Source organism: Castor canadensis, chromosome 16 (assembly GCF_047511655.1).
Source record: "Castor canadensis chromosome 16, mCasCan1.hap1v2, whole genome shotgun sequence".
Taxonomy (NCBI): domain Eukaryota; kingdom Metazoa; phylum Chordata; class Mammalia; order Rodentia; family Castoridae; genus Castor; species Castor canadensis.
The window spans coordinates 13,271,991-13,285,228 of record NC_133401.1 but is presented as its reverse complement, the minus strand read 5'-3'; the positions used below and the strand labels follow the sequence as shown (position 1 = coordinate 13,285,228).

Genomic DNA, 13,238 nt, shown 5'->3' with positions numbered 1-13,238 from the left:
ATACTGGCTTCATAAAATGTGTTTGGCAGTTTTCCTTCCCTTTCTATTTCGTGGAACAGTTTAAGGAGGGTTGGTATCAGTTCTTCTTTACAGGTCTGGTAGAATTCAGCAGAGAATCCATCAGGTCCTGGACTTTTCTTTTTGGGGAGACTCTTGATTGCTGCTTCAATTTCATTTTGTGTTATAGATCTATTCAGGTGATTAATTTCCTCTTGGTTCAGTTTTGGATGATCATATGTATCTAGAAATCTGTCCATTTCTTTTAGATTTTCAAATTTATGTGAATATAGGTTCTCAAAGTAGTCTCTGATGATTTCCTGGACTTCCATGGTGTTTGTTGTTATTTCCCCTTTTGCATTCCTGATTCTACTAATTTGGGTTTTTTCTCTCCTCATTTTAGTCAGGTTTGCCAGGGGTCTATCGATCTTGTTTATTTTTTCAAAGAAACAACTTTTTGTTTCATTAATTCTTTGTATGGTTTTTTTGGTTTCTATTTCGTTGATTTCAGCTCTTATTTTTATTATTTCTCTCCTTCTATTTGTTGTGGGATTTTCTTGTTCTTGTTTTTCTAGTAGTTTGAGATGTATCATTAGATCATTGATTTGGGATCTTTAATCTTTTTAATATATGCACTCATGGCTATAAACTTTCCTCTCAGGACTGCCTTAGCTGTGTCCCATAGGTTCCAGTAGGTTGTGTTTTCATTTTCATTGACTTCCAGGAACTTTTTAATTTCCTCTTTTATTTCATCAATGATCCATTCTTTATTAAGTAATGAGTTATTTAGTTTCCAGCTGTTTGCATGTTTTTTGTCTTTACTTTTGTTGTTGAGTTCTACTTTTACTGCATTGTGATCAGATAGTATGCACGGTATTATTTCTATTTTCTTATATTTGCTGAAGCTTGCTTTGTGCCCTAGGATATGATCTATTTTGGAGAAGGTTCCATGGGCTGCTGAGAAGAATGTATATTGTGTAGAAGTTGGATGAAATGTTCTGTAGACATCTACTAGGTCCACTTGATCTATTGCACATTTTAGATCTTGGATTTCTTTATTGATTTTTTTGTTTGGATGACCTATCTATTGATGATAATGGGGTGTTAAAGTCTCCCACAACCACTGTGTTGGTGTTTATATATGCTTTTAGATCTTTCAGGGTGTGTTTGATGAAATTGGGTGCGTTGACATTGGGTGCATACAGATTGATGATTATTATTTCCTTTTGGTCTATTTCCCATTTTATTAGTATGGAATGTCCTTCTTTATCTCGTTTGATCAATGTAGGTTTGAAGTCTACTTTGTCAGAGATAAGTATTGCTACTCCTGCCTGTTTTCGGGGGCCATTGGCTTGGTAAATCTTCTTCCAGCCTTTCATCCTAAGCCTATGCTTATTTCTGTCGGTGATATGAGTCTCCTGTAAGCAACAAATTGTTGGATCTTCTTTTTTAATCCATTTTGTCAAACGGTGTCTTTTGATGGGTGAATTAAGTCCATTAACATTAAGCGTTAGTACTGATAGGTATGTGGTGATTCCTGTCATTTAGTTGTCTTAGTTGTTTGAAGGTTTGATTGTGTGTACCTAACTTGATGTTACTCTCTACTGTCTTCCTTTTTCTTATCCTGTGGTTTGGTGCTGCCTGCCTTTTCATGGTTAACTTGGGTGTCACTTTCTGTGTGCAGAATCCCTTGCAGAATCTTTGTAATGGTGGCTTTGTGGTCACATATTGTTTTAGTTTCTGCTTATCATGGAAGACTTTTATTGCTCCATCTATTTTGAATGATAGCTTTGCTGGGTAGAGTATCCTGGGGTTGAAGTTATTTTCATTCAGTGCCCGGAAGATCTCACCCCACGCTCTTCTTGCTTTTAATGTTTCTGTTGAGAAGTCTGCTGTGATTTTGATGGGTTTACCTTTGTATGTTACTTGTTTTTTCTCTCTTACAGCCTTCAATATTCTTTCCTTAGTTTCTGAACTTGTTGTTTTAATGATGATATGTCGTGGAGTAGTTCTATTTTGATCTGGTCTGTTTGGTGTCTGGATGCCCTCCTTGATGCTATTTGTCCAATGCAAATTTACACAGCATGCTAATGAAGAAGAACAGCTTCATAAAAACCCATAAGGGGTACCTATCCTAACAGATGCACAATTCCAACAGAGAAACACAAGAAGTTGAAAAGGCCAGGCAATAGGACTCCTCTTTAATAACAGAGTTCAAAGATATTGAAATAGTTAAATTCTAGGCATGGATTTAAAAATGCTTGTTTTAAAAATGACCTAGGACTTCCAGGAGAATTTAAAAAACAGATGAATGAAGTAAAGAAGTCAATTTAGGACTTGGATCATATTCAGCAAAGAGATATTACAAATAAATAGAAAACTTCCAAATAAAAGCCCAGTAAATGCTACACTCAATTCAGTGAAAATATCACCAATAGACTATATGAAAGAGAAGAAAGAGTTTCAATGATTGCAGACAAGTTTGAGAAATTATTACATTCAGTAGAAATAAAGAAAAATAAATCTAATTCTGACCATAACTTTCAAGAGCTCTGGGACATGATCAAGATACCAAAGGAAAGCCTGGTGTGCAAAAGGAGCTGATACACAAACTAATGGTATGGAAAATGTATTCAGTGAAATTGTAGAAATTTCCCCAAGTCTAGGGAATTGTATGGACATCCAAGTTCAGGAGACCTTTAGAATTCCAAATAGATATGACCAGAAAATCACCTTTCCATGTCATATTTTAGTTAAAACATCAAGAGTACAGAAAAAATTAAAAATATTTTAATTTTTAATTAAAACTGCAAGAAAGCTGCAAGAGCAAAGCCCTAAGTTACATAGAAAGGCAAAATTGGAATTATGTCAAACCTCTTAACATCCAGGGCCTGCTTCCTGGCTGCTAGGTGGGTGGGAGGGCTCTGAATCACGTAATATCCATACCTCTTCCCACCACAGGGAGGTGCACTGGTATGCAGTGTCTGTAAACACTGTGGCCCACCACTGGGGACTGTATCCCACCACTGCGGACTGTATCCCAGTGTGTTTTCTGCCAGGTGAATCTGAGGGCCCAGAGTTCAGTCCTTCTGAATCATGTATTTTCCACATTCTACTGTCTCATATAGGGAGGTGAATTATTGGGTAGGGTCTGAAAGAACTCAGGCCCACTATTGGGAACTACACCCCAACATGTATTTGATGCTGAGCAGATCTAAGAGCCCCCAGGCCAGGCCTGGTGACTCACGTTATTTCCACAGCCTTTTCCCACCAACACTGAGGCCCACCTCCAGGAACTGCATTCAAACAGGCCTTGGCTACCAGGCCTGTCTGAGGGCTCTGAGTCCAGACCATCAAAATCACATGAATTCTACAACCCACTCCCCCACATGGGGAGGTAAACTCTGTCTGGGACCTGAAAGCACTGAGACCACCTCCAGTAACTGTATCAAGGCAGATGTTTGCTGCTAAGCAAACAGCTTTAAATAGACTTTCTTTGTTTTGGAATTCTGTATTTCAACTATGTTTTCTTCTCCACAGGAGAGCTGCTTTTCTGGTCATGTCTTTTTTGGGGTTCTAAATGTGGCATGTAGTTGGATGTCTATTTCTTTCCCTAGATTTGGAAATTTTTTGCTACTGTTCTGTGGAATGAGTTTTCTATGCCTTTAGTCCATATCTCAGTTCCTTTTTCTACACCGTAGACTTACAGGTTTAGTTTCTTAGTCATGTCCCAGAGGTGTTGAGTGTTGTGGTCATGATTGAATATTTTTTATTTCTACCTGAATGCAATAATTTGTCTACCTTGTTTTCAATTCCTGATATTTTTTCTTCTGCCTAGCCTAGTCCATTGACAATACTTTCCATTAAGATTTTTAAAATTAGGTTTATTGAATTTTTAATTTGCAAGATTTCTGGTTTCACCTGCTGCCCCAGAATTTCTCTCTGTGTCTCTGAATTTTTCATCCGAGTTGTTGATGCCCTCATTCCTAATTTGAATTGATTTTTTTACTTTATTCAACTTTGTCTTTGAAACCTCAATAATGTCTGATAATTTTTAAGACTAGACCTTTAAATTATATGTCTGCAAATTTCCACCTTTTCAATATTAAAGGTTAAGTTGTTGAAGAATTGTAAATCCTGAAAGAGTCATGTTGCCTTGGTTTTTCGTATTTCTTGTGTTTGTAAGTTGTGATTTGTGCATTTGTTGGTATCTCTTCCAGTTTTATTTGTGAGTCTTTTGAGTGAGAGACCTCCTCTTAAGGCCTCAATTCCCAATACCACTAGAGAGGAGAAAATGAACCACTAACACAGCAACACCACTGACAGGCTAGTGCTGTATTCAAGGTGAAGGCTGGACTGTTCAAGGGTCATTTATCAGCTTCTAAGCTGTGTTCATTTTAGAAGGTACCCTTATTTATATACCCAGAGTCATTTTAGGCCCCAGTGAGCTTCACTGCCTTTGGTCTAGATAGGTTTACACTCATTCCACAGGCCTCTGTGTTTGTGCACCAAGGGGCAGCAAATATCCAGTACTGTTGTGTCTTCTTAGTGCATTGGAGAGTGGGGGCAAAATTGAGATCTTCTCTGGGAGGAAGGGAAGAACCATTGTAACCTAGAACAGTAGAAACTGTCTCTGTGTTTTCAGATCATGCCTAGTAGTAAACCACATGGCAGGAGGAAGGAGACTGGGAAAATCAATGTGGGCCAAGAGATGTCAGTTCTGTCCATCAGCAAACCATGCACAGCAGGCACACAGCAACTGAGGCCTTGCTATCTGATGACAGTGGGCTGGGAGTCCTTACTCTCTGCTGTGATCACAAGCAGGGAGTTCCATCCTTCTTACAGAGGGTGGTACCACTGACCAGTGTGTCTTTCACAGTGTGAGTTCCCCAGTGTCTAAGCTTCTTAGTGGGTCCACATATGACCCTCCCACTGTCTCTGACTGCCACTTATGGCTATTTCCCACCAGACACTATGGGATGGTGTGTTCAAAATCCTTGACTAATTGCTTATTCCATTTTTAGTCCCTCCAGGGCATCTCAATTCCAAACAGTAGGCCCATCTCTCACGATGTCACTTCACTATAGTTATACAGGAGGAGTGTATGGGGGAATATAAAAGGTATAAGGAGAGTGACAAAATGGATTTTTTGCCCCATTCTGGTCACACAGGAAGAGTCACTGTCACCAATTAGGCTTTCTGGAACTGTCAGTTTACTCTGTAGGTAGGATTGTCAGTCTGTTTTCACCTGGGATGGCTAATTTATTTTGGGGTTGTGACTGGCTTTCCTTCCTTCCAGGGATCTGGGGATGGAGCTTCAGGTTGGATCTTGCTTTTCTCTGTGTAACTTTGTTATGCTTTTCATCTGAACTGACACCTTGTTTGTGATTCCTGATGCTCTTCATCTCTTTTTCTCTTTGGAATATAATGTCTCTATCTTGCCTCTTCTCATTCATGGATTCATAGAGAAGAAGTTTTCAATTCATCAGTGTATCCCAGAAATCTTCAAAACTTTTTAAGAAGTAGAATAACCCTGACGTTTAGCTACATTAAGCTAACACATTGTTTTACTTACTGTAAAAATGCACCAATGTAATGGTATTATTTTTATTTGAATAATGAAGTTTTAATTTTTAGTAATGGCCTGTGGAAAATGAGCCAAGAAAGATGCTTTCTATGCTTCTGGCATGTGCCTATACTTATTTTCTCAGAGGGTTTGGGCCAGGTGCTGGTGGCTGGTGCCTGTAATTCTAACTATTTGGGAGGCTGACAGAGTGAAGATCCTGGTTCACAGCCTGGGAAAATAGTTCATAAGACCCTCATCTCCAAAAATAACCAGAGAAAAATGGACTGGAGGTGTGGCTGAGGTGGTAGAGTGTCTGCTTTGCAAACATGAAGCCTTGAGTTCAAACCCCAGAACCACCAAAAAAGAGGATTTGTTCATGGTGTTTTGATTTCTTTTATTTATTTATCCATTCATTTATTTATTTTTATTGTCATGCTGGGGGTACATTGTGGCATTTACAAAAGTTCTTACAATATATCAAATATAGATGCATTCACCCACTCCATCATTTTCCTTTATCCTCTCTGCTCCCATTCCTGGAAAGTTTCAACAGGTTTCATTTTTCCATTTACATATAAGTGTACACAGTATTTGACTATACTAACCCTCCCACACCCTTTTCCCCCATAATTCCTCCCTCTTACTGACACCCCCCCCCAGAATAGAACCTGTTCTTTCCTCCTGTTCTCTAATTTTGTAAAAAAAATTGACATTTTTTTGGTTTAGGATAGCTATACAGGGAGTTTCTCCATGACATTTCCATGTATATATGTATTATACACCAAATTGGTTCATCTGCTCTATTTTTCTCCTTTCTACTTTAGTCCCCTTCTTCTTGTGATTTCAACAGATCTAAAAATTGAATATTCATTCTTGTATAGGCAGTACATCAGCCATATTGACCTTCTTAACTTCCTTCTTTTACCCTTCCTCTTTCACATGTGACCTCCCTTTAGTGTGACCTGTTTTTCACAACATTGCTTTTATTAGATCTATATTCCATATATGAGAGAAAGCATGCAAATCTTTGGCTTTCTGAACCTGGTGAACTTCACTTAAGATGATGTTCTTCAGTTCCATTCATTTATCTGCAAATGACAAAGTTTCATTCTTCTTTATGGCTGAATAAAATTCCATTGTGTATAAATACCACATTTTCTTAACCCATTCATCAGTAGTGCAGCATCTTGGCTGTTTTGATAGCTTAACTATTGTGAATAATGCTGCAATAAACATGGGTGTGCAGGTGTTTTTATTGCAACCTGACTCACATTCCTCCAGGTATACCCCTAGGAGTGGTATTGCTGATCATATGTCAGTTCTGTTTATAGAGCCTCCATACTGTTTTCCATAGTGGTTGTATTAATTTCCATTGTCACCAACAGTGTATGAGGTTTGCTTTTCCCCTGACATCCTCACCAACATTTGTTCTTGTTTGTGTTCTTGGTGACAATCATTTTAATAAGAGTGAGGTGGAATTGCAATGTGGTGTTGGTTTACATTTCCTTTATGGCAAGGGATGTTGAACATTTCTTCAGGTGTTTTTGGCCATCTGGACTTCTTCCTTTGAAAAAGCTCTGTTCAGTTCATTTGCCCATTTCTTCATTGAGTTTTGAGCTTTTGGTAATTGAGTTTTTTGAGCTCCTTGTATATTCTGTTTATTAATCCTTTATGAGATGTATAGCTGGAAAAGATTTTCTCCTGTTTTGTGAGCAGCCTCTTCAATTTGGTGACCACTTATTTTGTTGTGCAGAAGCTTTTTAATTTCATGTAGTCCCATTTCTCTTAGCTGCTGAGCCCTTTGAGTTCAATTTAGGAAGTCATTGCTTAGGCCTATTAATTCCAGTGTATTCCCTCCTCTTTCCTGCACTAGCTTCAAAGTTTCAGGTCTTATATTAAGGTCCTTAATCCACTTTGGATTGACACTTGTACAGGGTTAAAGATATGGGTCTAATTTCAATTTTCAGTATCTGGAAAAATTGGAAAATATCCAGTTTTCCCAGTAACATTTGTGGAAGAGGCTGTCTCTTCATCATATGTTTTTGGTGCCTTTGTTAAAAATCAGGTTTTCTGTTCTGTACCATTGATCTTTCTGTTTTTGTGCCAGTTCCATGCTGTTTTTATTGCTATGACTCTAGTATAGTTTGAAGTCTGGTATTGTGTTTTGTCCAGTATTGCTCTTTTTGCTCAGAATTGCCTCAACTCTTCAGTCTTGTGCTTCCAAATGAATTTTAGCATTGATTGTTCACTCTCTGTGATGAATGTCAATGGAATTTTGATGGGGATTGCACTGAGCATGTATCTTGCTTTTGGTAATATAGCTGTTTTCACAATATTGATTCTGTGAATCTATGAGCATGGGAGATCTTTCTATCTTCTGTAGTCTTCTTTGATTTCTCTCTTCAATGGTTTATAGTTTCCATTGTAGAGGTCTTTTACATCTTTTGTTATGTTTATTCCTAGCTATTTTTTTTGTATTGCAAAATGTACAGCATTTTTTCATATACAGACAAAAAGGCACAAATTCTACTATATAGTTCAACAACAACAAAAAAGTACAGCTGTCCTCAACTAGTTTATAGATACTTTCAAAACAGGATAGAAATAAATACAAGATTGGGCCATGTAATATAAAATAGTCATCTCTATATATTCTTTGTTTAACTTCTGATTTGTAACTCTTCATGCACCTTTTTTTTTCAATTTTCACTGAATGGACACCAAGTTAGGCACATAGTGAAAATTCTCTGTACAAGGTTACAAATGTAATGACAAGTCTGTCCATTTTGAAATAATCAGGATTTGCACACAACACATAAAGCCTTCATTTAGAGCTTGTGTTATAACCTAACAAATGACATTCCAGGCAACTTTACAAAAAGTTTTGACATAATATTTCTTGGTCAGAATGCACAAGGAAAGATTTAAAAAAAAACAGAAAAGCAAATGGTTCCCTAGTAACAGAATGCAGGGGCAGGCCGGGCCACCTCCTAGAGTCTCCAGAATGTGAGGTGGTGACTTGCAAAGCTCTCATCACACCTCAGAGAAGCAGGTGCATACCATTTGCACTCTGAACCATTTGTGCTCTGAAGCAGGACTGAAAAGTGGGTTTTGTATTTTTGTGTGTTTTCTTTTGTATGGGTTTTTATTTATTTATTTTTGTTTTGTTTTGGTTTTTGGGTCAGCATAACTTGGAACATCTGAAAGCTTTTCAACCTAAATGTGGGGGAAAAATTGGTAAGGCATTATTTTTTGCACAAAACTAGCATTCCTAATAATACAAATGAATCTGGTACCTCTTAAAAATGGTGAGAGGCCATGGACTCATCACTTTAGATTTTCTTTCTATGGCTTCACAGATTATCCCTCTAAATTCTACTCTCATCCAGTGCTGTTGCTGTAATCAAAAGCTAACTGAACCTACAGTCCAATCTTTTCCTGTATCCAGCAAAAGTTTTTTGCTCAAATGCAAACAATCTACTTTTTAAGTTATGAGTAAATGTACAACTTGGATTCCTAAGGACCTTCTAATACCTGTAGCAACAAGCTATCTGGATAACAGTCTTTCAAAATGAGTTCCATAGCTCAAAAATAGTAAGTCTAAAACCCTGTCATTCTTTCCCTCCCTTGAATTGGCTATTTATACTTGGAAAAGTTAAGACTTGGTTTGGAAGTATCAGACTGACAGTGGGGATGCATCAGGTTGACTAGTGGATCATCTGAGAACACTTGCATAGCAAGATGGTCCTTTTCTATTGTTGACAGTCATCCAGAAGACTTGAAGTGACCACAGAACTCAGCACTCACTCACATCAGAACGTCCCAGCCACGTGGAAACATGGAATAAGTCAGGAATCTGAGTACTGATAGTGAACCGAGGGTGATTTAGGGGAAGCTGGTCTTCTGTCAGGTGCCCATCATTGCAAATCTTGCTGCTATTTGAACTCTGCTCTTAAGTTTGATTCACAACTACAATGAATTCCAAATAAAATTAACAGAACCTGAACACCAGCACTGTCTGAGTACATATGCAGTGCAGTGAGTGCTAAACAGAATACTGTACTCAAATTTAATGCTAAATTTATTATTGCTGATAACTTACTCATTATTGCCATTTGTGATTAGAAAGTCCAAGTGATGAAACAGAGTTCACAAGTCTGCCTCCAGAAATCCTCTGCGAGGGAATGCTTTGACCTCGTTCCTGTATAACCTCAGTCAATGGTAAGAGTCTATCACAACTTATTGCCTTGCTACTGCTTTCAAAGTATAACCTAGTCCATGTTTTTCCTTTTTTCTTCCCTCCCCCCTTATTTTTTCTTAAGGAATTGTTGGTGGCGGAGGCCCGGATTCCTCAACATGCAGCCACAGCAGCTCAGCCCTAATGACTTTTCTCCTGATGCTGTGCACATGCAATTCCCTAGTGCCACCGAGGCTGGGAGCTGCTGCCTGTACACCAGTAATGCAACAAAAATAGCCTTGTGGGCCAAGTGATTGAAACATCTAGAGTCCTAGAACACAAGCTTTGTGGGCTGTAAATGGCACGAATTTGTTCTATGGAACTGATTTGATTCCATATATTCAGGTAACCAAGAGTTTGTGCTTTGGGAAGAATGCAGAGGGCAGTAAAAACTCACAAGGCTTATTCAAGCCTTGCTTCTTTCAAATGTACATAACTCACTCTTGTAGTGTTTAGCTCAGGTTCTAATCTTAGCAGTGTCTACTCTTCTGTTTCCTCAATAAGCTGCCACTAACATAAACTTCTCGCAACATTGATTTGTAAATGATTCTGGAAAAAAATGTAATCTGAATTGCAAGTGAGTGTGTGGCTCAGGAACCTGAGCTACGCTCCTCCTGATGATCTCTGTCCTCCCACCCAGTCTGCTGCTGGAGTGCATGCATTTCTTTTCTGACACCTCGCTCTCTGCCACTCATTTCTGCATTGGGGATGTACCCACCATTCTCATTATTGGTTTGTAATTTGCTTTTGGCCCTTTCCTTGGCTGGCACTTGGCCCAAACCTAGGTATGGGTAGTCTGCATGCTGGTGGCAGGGTCCCTGCTGGGCCTCTCCCTGTGGCGGATGCCCCCCCCTTATATGGAATCTGGAATCTGCTCCAGTTCTTTGCTGGGCTGGAAGGTGTGGTAGGCACTTTGGCTGCAGGCTGGTGACTGCGCACTTTGATTAGGCAGCCGTTGCACTTGGGCACAGTCTCCCCGCTGGTACCAGTGCTGACTGCCCAAGTCCAGGGGAGGTGGCAGCTCTTGTGTCTATGTGCCTCTGGGACATATCTATGGACCTGAGAGGCTTGTGACTCTTTAAAAAATTTGTCCTTTAGGTCTCCTTTAATGAGATCGCAATTAAAACGACTGTCTCTTCTTTTTCTGTAGTCTGGCATCACTACCCCATTTTTCTGTTGTGCTGATGATATCAGGCATGCTTCTGCAAAGGTCTTTATGAAACTCAGAAAACTCTCTTGGATAGCCAGCCCTCCCTCCCTCCACACAGGTCTGGCTGCTTCAGCAGGGCCTTGCCCTCACTGCCAGCTCTGCTCTGCCGTGGGACCCACTTATGGGGTCTTGAGTAAGTGAACTAGGGAAGCCCCCATCTGCTTCCTGAAGAATGCAGAGTGCCACTTCAGGTCCTCAATCTGGGGAGCGCCGGGGCCCATGGAAGGACTATTAAACATAAGCATACTGTCCAGTGAGGAGGAGGACCAGGAAGAAGGCATACCTGAAACTCTGTCTTACTCCAAGAGCTTAGTGTAAAGATTGAATATCTGCTCCTGGACTTTGCACACAGTCTGCTTAATTTTTTCCCTGAGGGTCACCATGTAAGTGAGATTCTGAAACCTCTCCAGGTCTTGCTGCATGTGTGTGAACAGCTGCAGCCTCCTAAACAAGACATCCTGCTCCCGCTTGGCTAGACTGTCCTCTTCGTTTCTCTTTGGGGGTGATCAGGGGCTTGTTGAAGTTGATCTTCAATTTCCAGTTCTGGTACAGGAAATCCACCACTTCCTCTGGCAGCCACAGAGCCCTGGCCACATCCAGTAGGTTGATGAAAGTGTAGAACTCGTCCTCCAGCTTCTGCAGCTTCTGCTTGCGGACACTCAGCCAGCAGGTCTCCTCCTGCTGCTGCTCAGGCCTGGCAAAGGGCTCCAGGGGGCTCTGTGGGGAACACTCAGGAGCCCCACTCTCCTGCACTGCCCCCTCACTCAGGCTGTCCTTGGGCTTCCTATGCGAGCTGTGTCGCAAGCAGTAGGACTTGAACTTAACTTCATCATTCTCTGTCAACATGGTTTTCATCTCCAGGCCCTGTTCAAAAGCACAGGTCATATGGAAGGCTGTGCGACAGTTCTTCACAGAGCGCTGGAAGGAGGCCCCAAACTTCTTGCAAAGGCTGCACACCAGTGCCCACCGACTGCTGGGGGTATGAGACACCTTGGTGATGAGCTCCATCTTCTGGGGGTGACATGCTCACCTCAGAAATCCACAGGGCACAGCTGACATGGACCCACTTGGTTCCACTGTGGGTGGATTTCATGGCTCTGCCCTTCTTGGGACACAGCAGACATTTTGGTTGCACCGCAAGAGCACACAGCCGGCACAGCCAGCTGCCCTCTGGCACCTTGAGAATCCCATAGCAGGCCTGGTAAACACAGATGTTGCATTTGTCACAGAACACCATCTCATTGCCATCGTCGCCATCGGGTGACTGGCAGACATCACAGACAACATCTTCCTCATACTGGATTCCTAGCCCTTCCTCAGTCTCAATGACAAGGTTCATGTTGTCCTAGCAGTGCTGTTCAAACTCCTCCAGTACCCTCTCCATGGTGTACTTACCAGCTCTGGCATTCCCATCTCCTTGAACTCCTCCTTGGTCAGCTCCAGCCATGCGGCATCCATGTCACTGAGGTCATATACACTCACACTGTTGGCCAGCTTGCCGATGTCCACATAACCCAGTTCTGGAGGCTCAGAGCCTGAGGACATGATGTACTTCTTGGGCTTGATGAACGTGAGGGACTTTTCTTCAGCACCATCCTGGCCACCGGCTGCAGGATGGTCCCGGGGCTCACAGGTATGCCATCACCTGGACCCCTTTCTCCCACTCCTGTCTCCAGGGATCTGCCAACACGCAGTACTCATCTGGGCTCAGGTGGTAGGAATCGTGCAACTTCATGGCGGTGATGGGGTCTGCCCTTAACACCTCGGAAGGCTTGCGATCTTCATGTCTGAAGCAGGAGCTTCTCCTATGCTGGGATCGACAATTCTGGGACCATGTAGTTGGCAGGCTGCCATTGTCCTCAGAATCCTCATCGCTGTTGTCAAGGCGACCTCGTTTCATGATCTCCCCGGGGAAACAGCAGGCAGCTTAGCCAGCAAAGACCTATCCTCAGGACCCAGAAATCAGCTGTCCTCGTCCTCCGGCCACTGGAGGAGCCCAAGTTCCTGGTGGAATAGGGGCACATGCCGGCTACACTGCGGGAGCCCAGGCTTTTGGAGCCATGTTAATGGCATACTATGTTATTTCCACCAGGCAGAGACCTTCGGCATCCAGTTACACCGACAACTCCTGAGGGAAGCAACAAAACCATCAAATATGGCTGAGCCTCTCTGCTTGTCCTCCCACCGCCATTAGCCAGCCGTGCACCGCGGACACGCGTGGTGCGCCC

The 13,238-nt window shown here is 41.5% G+C and overlaps 1 pseudogene; it reads right to left on the bottom strand.

Moving 5' to 3' along the window:
• Positions 1–10,296: 10,296 nt before the first annotated feature.
• LOC109680841 (protein Jade-1 pseudogene) lies at positions 10,297–12,916 on the bottom strand (annotated as a pseudogene).
• Positions 12,917–13,238: the final 322 nt, after the last annotated feature.